We start from the raw sequence: 10,437 nt of genomic DNA on the forward strand, positions 1-10,437 counted from the left end.
CCAGAAGGTCGCATGAATCATTGACGGAGGAATACAGCTCTCGCCGCACACATCACCTTGAGCTGGCACACCACTCTATCGATCCGACGCGTGTGGGACCCGGGGAAAATTAGACCCCTAAGTCCCTTCATTTGGGATTACCGGGCCACGCGGGGACGCCCTAATGGACATATTCATTTTAATAACTCTGACGTACCTTTTTACCCTCGGGGCGATCCGCTAAACATTCCCTGGCATCTGCATTGATTTAAATCAATTTATTTAGCCACGGCCAATAGCTGGGGCCGGTGGAGATGAAGCGAGGCAACCCCTTATCTTTGATCATGTTTCCATTTTCACCTCTCCACCTGACAGAGGATTCGCCTCGAATGCACGAGAGTCTTTATCGAGTGTTCAGCCATCACATTTCTTGAGAAACCTCTGCTTCAGCTCAGCTCAGCGTGTGTGCGTGCGTGTATGTGTGTGCCTATAGGCGTTTGTGTGCGAATAGGTGTGTGTGTGCGTGTAATTGTATAGGTGTGTGTGTATAGGCTTGTGTGTGAGCGCATATAGGGTGTCTGTGTGTGTGTGTGTGTCCTTGGAAGTTCTAGGGAGAAGTTTAATCTGTGTGGAGATAAGTAAGGAATAATCACGAGAGGCCGGGCAATAAACTGTTTGATATGCCCGGCTCGTGGACGGCTTACCTCGTGGTAACCTTCCGCGAGCCGGGCATATCAAACTGTTTATTGCCCTGCCTTGAGGTGATTATTCCGTTTATTCTACTTCGCGTCGGCCAACATAATAAAACAATTCAAATACTTTAATAATTAGCCTTTTTCTTATTCGTATTGCATGCTTATTAAATGTATGCTCTGTTTAAGTTCATCTCCCTCGAAAAGTAGTTCCCTTTAGAACTACGGTGAATAACGTTAGCTCAACTGTAGGTAACGCGTTTCTATAGCAACCACACAAGGTTGCAACTGATCACTAGTTTAACAACGTAGTTGTTACATTCGTATCAAGTCAGCTTTAATGACGATCGATCAAACATGCACTCCTTGGTTTATTTTTACAACGGACCTCGTGTTTGAAATGTGTGTGATAGAAAACGATACAAGCGGCGTATTGATCTACTGTGCTCAGTCAGCAGCAAGTAGAACCGACAAGTCAGCGGGCAATATGCCGGATTAATGCACCCCTCCCAGCCAATCAGAATCGAGCATTCTTAAATGAAGTAGAATAAGTGGTAATATTCACCGGCTTTCATTTACTTTATACATATTTATGAGAGACCGGTCTTGTGTTAGCGCTGGGGATGCGTGGACCGTCAGCAGAATTTTGAGTGTTTTGGACGGTCGGTACCACAGGGAGGTCTCAGATCTCAGCTGTGAGAACTCGAACACACACACACACACACACGCGCACACACGGAGAAGACACAGAAACTGAGGACAAGGAAAACTTAAGGTGACCCCCTCACTCAATTCTGCAGAACTATTATCTTGAGGAAGAGAAACAAAATGGTGTCTTCCCTGCCTCCCCAACTGTACTTTATCCAATCTACTTTGGCACAAAGACTACCCTGTCATGACAATCTAGGCTCCAGGTTAGGGTGCAGGAAAGGCCCAGATGATTTCGGGTTTTCGGTCTACCTGTAGGCAACCTTGACCAAGATACAGCCCAACTGTTCATTAGTGACTCGTATCTTATAGCGTATGATAAGATACGACAATAATGACCATTGAATGTTTTTTATAGCAGACGCTTATCTTAAGCGACAACTATTTGTCAACTCAAGCAAACTTTCTCTCCCACAAACAGACATACGCAGGCCCAAGCAGACGATTAGGGGGCTTTAAATTACTTTATCTGTATCGAGAAATTCAAAAACACACAAAGCAGAATATTGTTTCGAGACAAATGCATATTAGACCGCATGCATACTAGAGCTGTAGCGACGCGTCGATGAAAAATTCGTCGACGTCAAATTTCTCCGTCGACGATTTTCGAGGACAATGGACAACAACACAGAGAACACACTTCGCACTTTGCTGAGTCTGTTGCTTATTTGGATAGATGTTTACCGTTTAATGGGAAAGAAGGCTCGTCGCCTTTATTATGTCCGTGGTCGTCGCATGGACTATACGTCATCCAGCTCAGGTTGCGTAGCCGTGTGTGTGCGCGACTGCGCGTGTCGGCTCATTAGCATCTGTACCGTAGCGGCCCGTACCGTAGCAGCACACCTCTCCCAAGTGGCCAAATTGGCCCGGCCTGGCCAGACTGGCCACACTCACACTGGCAGATTTGAGCACGGCTGGTCTTTCATTTTGTATAACAGTGAAACTATTTTATTTATTTTATTTTGTGTAAAGCAGAAGGTTTTTTGCTGTGCAAAACTGTTGTTAAATAAAGTATATTATTAAGAATTTTTTGGTATTTATTTGAGATACATTATGGTTTTTATTAATCGAGCAACAGAAATAGATAACCATCCAATTAGTCATTAGATTAGTCGACTAATCGATGAAATAATCGCCCGATTAATCGTTTAATAAATAATCGTTTACCCCCAGCCCTAATGCATACAAGTAAAACTTGAAGCGGACCCACGTCATTTGTAAAGCATTACGCTACATGTGCGCTTTATGCATATATCGTCACCCGTTTTTCATCTGTCTTTGAACCCCTTCTTACCGCTGCCGCCCGCGCACACATCAACTTGATCAGCTCCCACTTACGCAAGGAGAGATTATTTAGAGATTATTAGATCACTCAAATCGAGTTTATAGCTCAACCCTCTCACGAATAATCAGTGACCTTATTAAGGCTGATGCGGCGGACAGTGTGGAGCTCCATGACTCTGTGTTAAGCCTCGAGCCTCCCCTGGGTGCTGCCTGCTATTGTTTGGACAGGATTTCTGGGCTATTTTTCCAAGCGTGCCACACCTGGACGCTGATAAATTAGGGTGAAAAAAAGTAAACAGTTAGTTTAGGGAAACGGGGCCACTTTAGGTTCCAGAATTCCAATCTAATCTGTTCGCACTCTCTGTAAACATACAATTACTCTATGTAAACCGAAAGCACGTCACTAACAAAATGGAAAAATTGGTGTCTGGCGATGAGCCCATCAGAGGCCGTGGTTAGCCTCAGCGTTAAAGGTGCATGGCTCACTGCATGGCTCACATTAAGTGTTTTAAACCGAACAATTAGCGTTTGTTTAATTTTAATTGTAACTAGAGTTTAGTAATCAAACCCATTGCAATAATGTGGAAACACCAGTCGATAATGTAACAAATTTCTGAGCGCATAATATAATAACATATTGCCTATAATTTTACAACGTATACAATTCGTTCACCACAAATGACTCTTAAAAGCAGTGCCAACATTTCAATATTTTTTAACCATTCGGCGAACAAAAGGCAACAGGCTGATTATCATTTAGGGGGCCACTCAATGACATGCAGAAGCGCCATACACATGCCCACTGAAGTGGTGTAAGTAATACAGACTTTCTACTCCTCATTCACATATATGGTAATTTACATTTCCTACGGAGAAAATGTTTTATTCAGGAGATTTTCAGGGTACAAATGTCAGAATATGTTGTTCACACATACGGTCCATCGGGAGAATATCAGGATTTACAGGTGTGTTTGAAAGCAGCTAGTGTGAGCATTTGATTACATTATAAAATACGTCAATTTATGGTAACAGAGGTAATTGTTCAATGGAAAGTGTAGTATACTATGAATGCAAATCAATTATTAAATAGCTTTTATTGTTTATTTATTTTTTAATCTTCTCATGGCACTCTTTCTCCCTGACATTCTCGTTCGCACACGCAGGGCCGGCGCTAGGCATATGCGAACTAGGCGGTCACCCAGGGTGACAAATGCGTTGGGGGCGACAAAAGCGTTGGGGGCGCACCCTGGTGGCGGCCTTAACTAATTAATTAATTAATTAATGAATTTTAATGAAACAAGCAAAATAAATAATGCTCTCCATTAGGGCTGTAACGATACACAAACTCACGATTCGGTTCGTATCACGATTTTTGACCCACGGTTCGATACATCCCACGATTTTTTTAAATTTAAAAAGCATTTTATTTAAACAACACTTGTATACCAATTAACTTAATGTAACATTTAATAGCAAATACAAATACAATTTGGAACACTGAACAGATTTGAACAGAAAGAATACTATTAAAGTATAGCTAAATTAATAAAGAAATAACCAAAGATTGCAGTTGGAGGATGCTTTTTGCTGGTAGGCAAAAACCCTAAACTGTTTGGTTGGTTTAGTCAAATATCCTTATTAGCGCTTCCTATTAGGCTATGTAGCTTAAATAATGACATAATCAGGCCGTATAGAATGCAACATGTTTAATAGCCTAACTTTCAATAGATGGGGAAAAACATGATAGTCTTAACATGAACGACGCAATAACGAGGCATAGTGTTACGAGTAGCATATGTGTGTGCGCGAGATTGGCAGTGTGCATATGCGTGTGTGAGTGACGTCAGCGAGTGAGTGGACGAGCGAGGAGAGCGAGCGGAAGCGCGTGTGTCTAGTGAAGAAGTGAACGAGTCCGGTAGAATAAAGTACCCATCCTGTCAATAATCGGTGGCCGCTTCATTCCGACCTATAAGCAGACAAACTGCCGATCAAATCACACAAAACAATAGACAGGATCACAGAGGCAATTTTTTTCGCGCTTGGCCCACTCTGGATAAATGTCGTTCATATCGCATATGAGGACTTCGACGGCTGTGGAGAAATGCAATCCTCCGTTGCCACGGAGAGCTGTCATCACAGAGAGGGCATCTCGTCGCATACTTACGGCATCGATAGGAGGGGGCGCTGTCAGCAGACTATTATTTAGACAATTATCAGCACATTTCAATCGGACAATTTGACCGGAGAGTTAGAAAGGGCATATCGCGCTTCTGCCTTCTCACACCGCGAGACAGGTTCGTGGCTTTGAGTGTCGCGATTTCGGTTTCGATACAAGTATCGTTACAGCCCTACTGTCCATACACGTCTCGAAATGGAACGGAGAATGGGGGGAACGGGAGAACAACAGCTATTGAATTGTTATTGAAACCATCACTGAAGCTCGCTGAAGCTGCATAACGTTTGTAACGCAGCAAACGATGCGATTAATATGAAATGCGGTTATAGTAGAGATAGGCTACGTGACATGTTTTCGTTCTGTTTTATAGGGACACTGTCTCTTTAAGATCAAGTGACTTATGTGTTGATATGCCAGTCGTTGCGATGTTTGAATTGAACGTTTTTTTATAGCTATGACAAAATGAACGACCCGCCGTTGCTTGTCGAGGTGAGAAATTGTCTCTTCCCTTCTTTTATCACAATTTCTACAGTCTATAGACGGAACGTGTTACCTGGGAGAGTTGGTCGACGGCAGGGCCGTTATGTTTAAAAACCTAATGACTTACCTGGGCGAGTGTGTAGCTGCGGTGTGTGCGTGTGTTCTTACCTGGGCCCGTGTGTCTGGGGAGCAGTTATGTTTCAAGACATAACGTCTTACCTGGGCAAGTGTCACAGCAGTGTGTGCACGTGTGTGCGTGTTCTTACCTGCGCGTGTGTCGATGGCGGAGCCATTATGTTTAAAAACATAACGTCTTGGCTCGGTGAGGGTGTCGCTGCCTTTGTCTTGTTGTACGGTGTGTGCGTGTGCGTGCGCGGCCTAGCGGGCGGCCATTTTCCCAGGCCTCTTTGATTAAATGCCAGGTCTTTAGGTGTGATAGAAACATTCCTTTGGCTCCCCTTGATTGTCTGCTCGGCTCGGAAACTCATTAACATTTCTCGCCGTCGCCTTTTGTGTGTTTCCGCACAAAGCTTCAGACGGAAACTCATCGTGGGCGCCGCCGCCGTCGCCATCTCACCGCGTCCCGCTCTCGCGCTCCATCGCTCATCGGAGAGCGTTTAAAGCGCCGAGATGAAGAGCCGGGCACCAGATAACACGGCCGCTCGCCGCGGGAAGAGCCGACCGGCAAGGGGAGGTCGATGGAGGGCCGGGCCTCCGGGAGAGACCGATGCCGCTGCCTGGAATCCGGTACCCGTGGGCGTACCGGATTCCAGGCAGTAGGAGATCATAAATGATCTCCTACATGGGATGTATACCAGGGAATATATGGCAGGCCATTCAGTGACTGGCCAGTGATCCAGCAGCTGCACAGAAGGTAAACCTGGCCTAGCCAAACAGGACCTTGTTGAAATCCTCCACTCTTCAAGACAGTCTCACTTCTATTGAGCACTCTTTCCACAACCTTCTCCTACGGCTCAACTCTAAAAAGACAAAATGCATACTTTTCAATCGAACACCAACAACAACACCTCCAGCCCCCCCAAGATCGTTTGCGCTGACAACTCCGAACTGGAGTTTGTCAAGTCCTATAAATATCTAGGGCTTTGGCTGGACTCTTCCCTTTCATTCTCCACCCATATTAATAATATTCAGATTAAAGTGAGGCCAGATTGGCCTTTCTCTTCCGTAACAAAGCATTCTTCACACGCTCTGCTAAACGTACACTTGTAAAAAGGACCATTCTGCCCATCGTTGACTATGGTGATACAATCTATAAAATGGCTTCAAAAACAGCGCTACACAAAATGGACGTTCTCACCATTCAGCTATCCGCTTTGCCACCAATGCTCCCTTTAATACACACCACTGTGAACTTTTCAAACTGGTGGACTGGCCCTCGCTCCAAACCCGTCGACTCCGACATTGGCTTCAGTTTATTTATAAGACGCTCCTGGGCAAGACCCCGTATTACCTTTCCTCCCTTCTCCATCTCTCTAGAAGCACTTACCGCACAAGATCATCTGAGCTTATCAAACTCATCAACCCACTCACCAGGACTACCTTCGGCCGAAACTCCTTTCATTTTGCAGCAGCTTTTGACTGGAACAAATCTTACAGCACCCTCAAACGTACAGCTTTCATATCACAGTCTGCCTTCAAGCAGAAACTTAACTATGTCTTAGTAGACCCCCCCTGCTCCTGTTGATTCCACTGTTTCTCATTTGCATTACACCCTTCACACACAATATAACATTGACCCATCTTAATTATTATTATTATTTATTGCGCATTGGTGTTTTCTATTTTCTTTCTGTATGGCTATGTATTTGTATATCCATTTTATATTTGTCTAAATTAGTCATGCTTGTGTTTTTGTTATTTGTACCTTTTATTCCTGGTGGGGCCTCTTGGACCAGATCAATATTGTAAATAAGAAACTGTTCTTAATGTTTTATCTGGAAAAATAAAGGTTAAATAAATAAATAAAATATAAATAACAAGTAGGTATATAGAAATGAGAAAAGATGTTGGTTGAGTGATACCCTCATTCTCATGCTCATCTTTCGTGTATGTGTTTGTGTGTGTGTGTGTGTGTGTGTGTGTATTCCCACAGATGCTGCAAAGTTGAAGTTCACCTACGTAACTGATACGAACATAAAAGCATTTATACGACAAAAGCTGAACAATGCTGCCAAATTTAAGAAACAATAAATTATCAACTGTTAAAAGAAAGATAAACTTTTGTTCTATTTTTTTTGTATTTTAGCAGTCTGTAGAAAACACTGTGTTAATGGCAGGGTTCATACGGTCATGAAAAACCTGGAAAAGTCATGGAATTTTAAAATGGCTATTTCCAGGCCTGGAAAAGTGCTTGAAAAAAAATTAAATCCCAAATGTTTTGGAGAAGTCATGGAAATTTGTTATATTCATATTTTCATGTCATTCATTTACCTGGGATGAGCAAAATTGTGGGTTTCTGTGGTGGCAAAGCATTTCACATTTCAAACATGGGAGAGGCGGCATTAACGAGCCATGCCAAAGGAAGCAAACATCAATGGTTTGGATTTCTCATTGTTAGTTTAAATACTACATTTGATCACTTTTTCATGTACACACCAGAATTTTCTCAAAATGTTTAGTCATGGAAAAGTCATTGAAAAGTCATGGAAATCTATTGGTCAAAATGTGTATGAACCCTGTAATGGTGGTTGTAAGCCTAATTAATGTGCAGTGAATTATTGTTACAGCACTATGGTTAAAAATGGCAACAACAAAAAGTGATACAGTTGAAAATATCCATTAGGTAAAGTACAATGACATAGTTAAAAGAACAACAAAGTACTGCATAATGCAGTTATTGTAATGCAGTATATATAGTACTATGAGGTCGTAATTGTAGTATTCTATAGCAAAATAAAAGTATGATAAAAGTTCTGTAATTTACTTCAGTAGATTGTAGTTTATGTAGTAAACTGTAGTAGCATATAATGTAGTATACTGTAGTAATAAAACTGCAGTTTTCTGTAGTATACTATAGTTTACTGTAGTAGTATATATGTGGTATACTGTAGTAATAAAACTGCAGTATAGTTTACTGTAGTAAAACTACTATAGTAAGGTTCAAAAACACTACAATATTTACTATAGTAGGCCTATATATAGGGTATACTATAGTTTATTTACTATAGTAAACTATAGAATTTTTTCATGTCCCTTAACTCCATCTCTGGTATATGTCAGATGCTTAACTTTGTTTACTTGAGCTCCTCTTACATTGGTTTTAATTTCTTCTTCAGTCAGATCAGTTGGTACACTAGATATAACTCCCATAACTCTCCCTCTTTCTTCCCATATCTGCGGTATAATATTCATTCCCATCAGTGTTTTGCACCTCATTAGACCAACCTGTTGATCTTTATCCCTACAAACAATCATCAAGTTTCCATCCCTTAGTGTTCTAACAGCATGCACCTCACCTACTAGTTCATACACAGCATCGCTAATTTTTAAAGGATCCAATGCACCCGGAGTTTGGAATCGAATGATAACCTTTATTTCATTCGGTTTGCCTTCATCTTTGTTTTCACGTGTTTTCCTTTTCTTCCCTCTTGTATCCCAATTTCCATCCTCTAAATGGATTAGATTCTCTGTACTACTTAATTCATCCTTCTCTTCCTCAAGCTCTTCAAGCTCCTCATACTCTACCGCACTTGATTAACTTCCTTCGTCATTTCCTGTCCCTCCTGAATCTGCCATCTCTCGTCCAGTCACAGTCCGAGTCCGATCAGTGGGTCCAAACACACGCCTCATTGGTCCAGCCGGACGTAAATGACCAAGCTTCTCCACTGCCACCGACTTGGACTCTGGAGTCAACCCGTGCTTTTATCAGATCTGGCTCAGTGTCATAACGGTTGCCTCACCTGATTGGTTAATCCTTTTTTCTCACCAAGGGATGCCATCCCATGGGACATACAGTGTGCAATGTCGTGTTTTACCTCGTATTCAGTATTTAACATTTAGAGGGTCGCATTTTGAAATGCTCAATGAGACGAGAAAATGTGTAAGAAATGACAGCAACACGGCACCAAAGAATAACCCGAAACTGTTAATATAATGTTTTTATTGGATGTCTAAAAGACAGGGAAGGCTGTCTTCCCTTGGCCTCCGGGAGAAAACGCTACAATTATAATTTCTATAATTGTAGGTGGTAGGCTGGTGATCATGTATTAGCCCTACAATGTAGGGCAAAGACATGATCACCAAGTACAACCTACAATTATAGAAAGTAGCCTACGTCAAAAGTAGGCCAAGATGATTCATTTGAAGGATGTGGTGTTTGAATATGTTATTTTGTCCTTGACCCTGATTCAATGAGCATCTGTTATCAGGCCGTAAACCAACAGACCTAGCCAACAATAGGCCATTGGACATAAGCATCTGTCTTTGGCTAGTGACTTAAATCGCCCAAAAAAATAATAAATTGCATAACTGAATATTGTGTCGTTCTCAGCATGGAAAATGAATACAGAGCCGAAAGGAAAAAGCTAACCGGCCATGTTTCAAACTTTTGAGCACTAAAGTAAACCCAGCTTTGGCCTGTGAGTGGCACTAAAGATTTCGGGCCCCCAAATTGATATGAGGGTGTCTTTCTTGCGGGTTTGAAATGTTTGGTTTCAGGTCCTATGCTGCCACCTGCTGCCAAACCATAACCTTGAAATGCGTAGTAGCGTAGTAGTTTAGGCAATCAGATATTTTATGACGATTGAATGTGGAAATGTTGAATATTATACTTTGCAATGTTCATATGCACATGCATATGAACGCATGCATTCATATGTGTGATTCACTGATGTCCAACTCAGGTTGGTTTAATCCTCACACGGTCACATCACACCTGGTGCCATTTTCTGTATCAGTAGCATGCATACGCAATGATGCAAAGCATTAGTGTTTTGTGATATTTTTGTTTCAAAGATCTGGGGTATCCTGGCTGGTTTTCTATTAAAACACACACAAATTACTGTGAGGTCACAATGCGCTCAATGATAGGTTCGGGAAGCTGGACTCGTCATAATGCCTCGTGTCAATCAAGTACCTGCTCAAGTTCTAAAGTTTTCA

This window comes from Gadus chalcogrammus, chromosome 2 (genome assembly GCF_026213295.1).
Source record: "Gadus chalcogrammus isolate NIFS_2021 chromosome 2, NIFS_Gcha_1.0, whole genome shotgun sequence".
In the NCBI taxonomy this organism is placed as follows: domain Eukaryota; kingdom Metazoa; phylum Chordata; class Actinopteri; order Gadiformes; family Gadidae; genus Gadus; species Gadus chalcogrammus.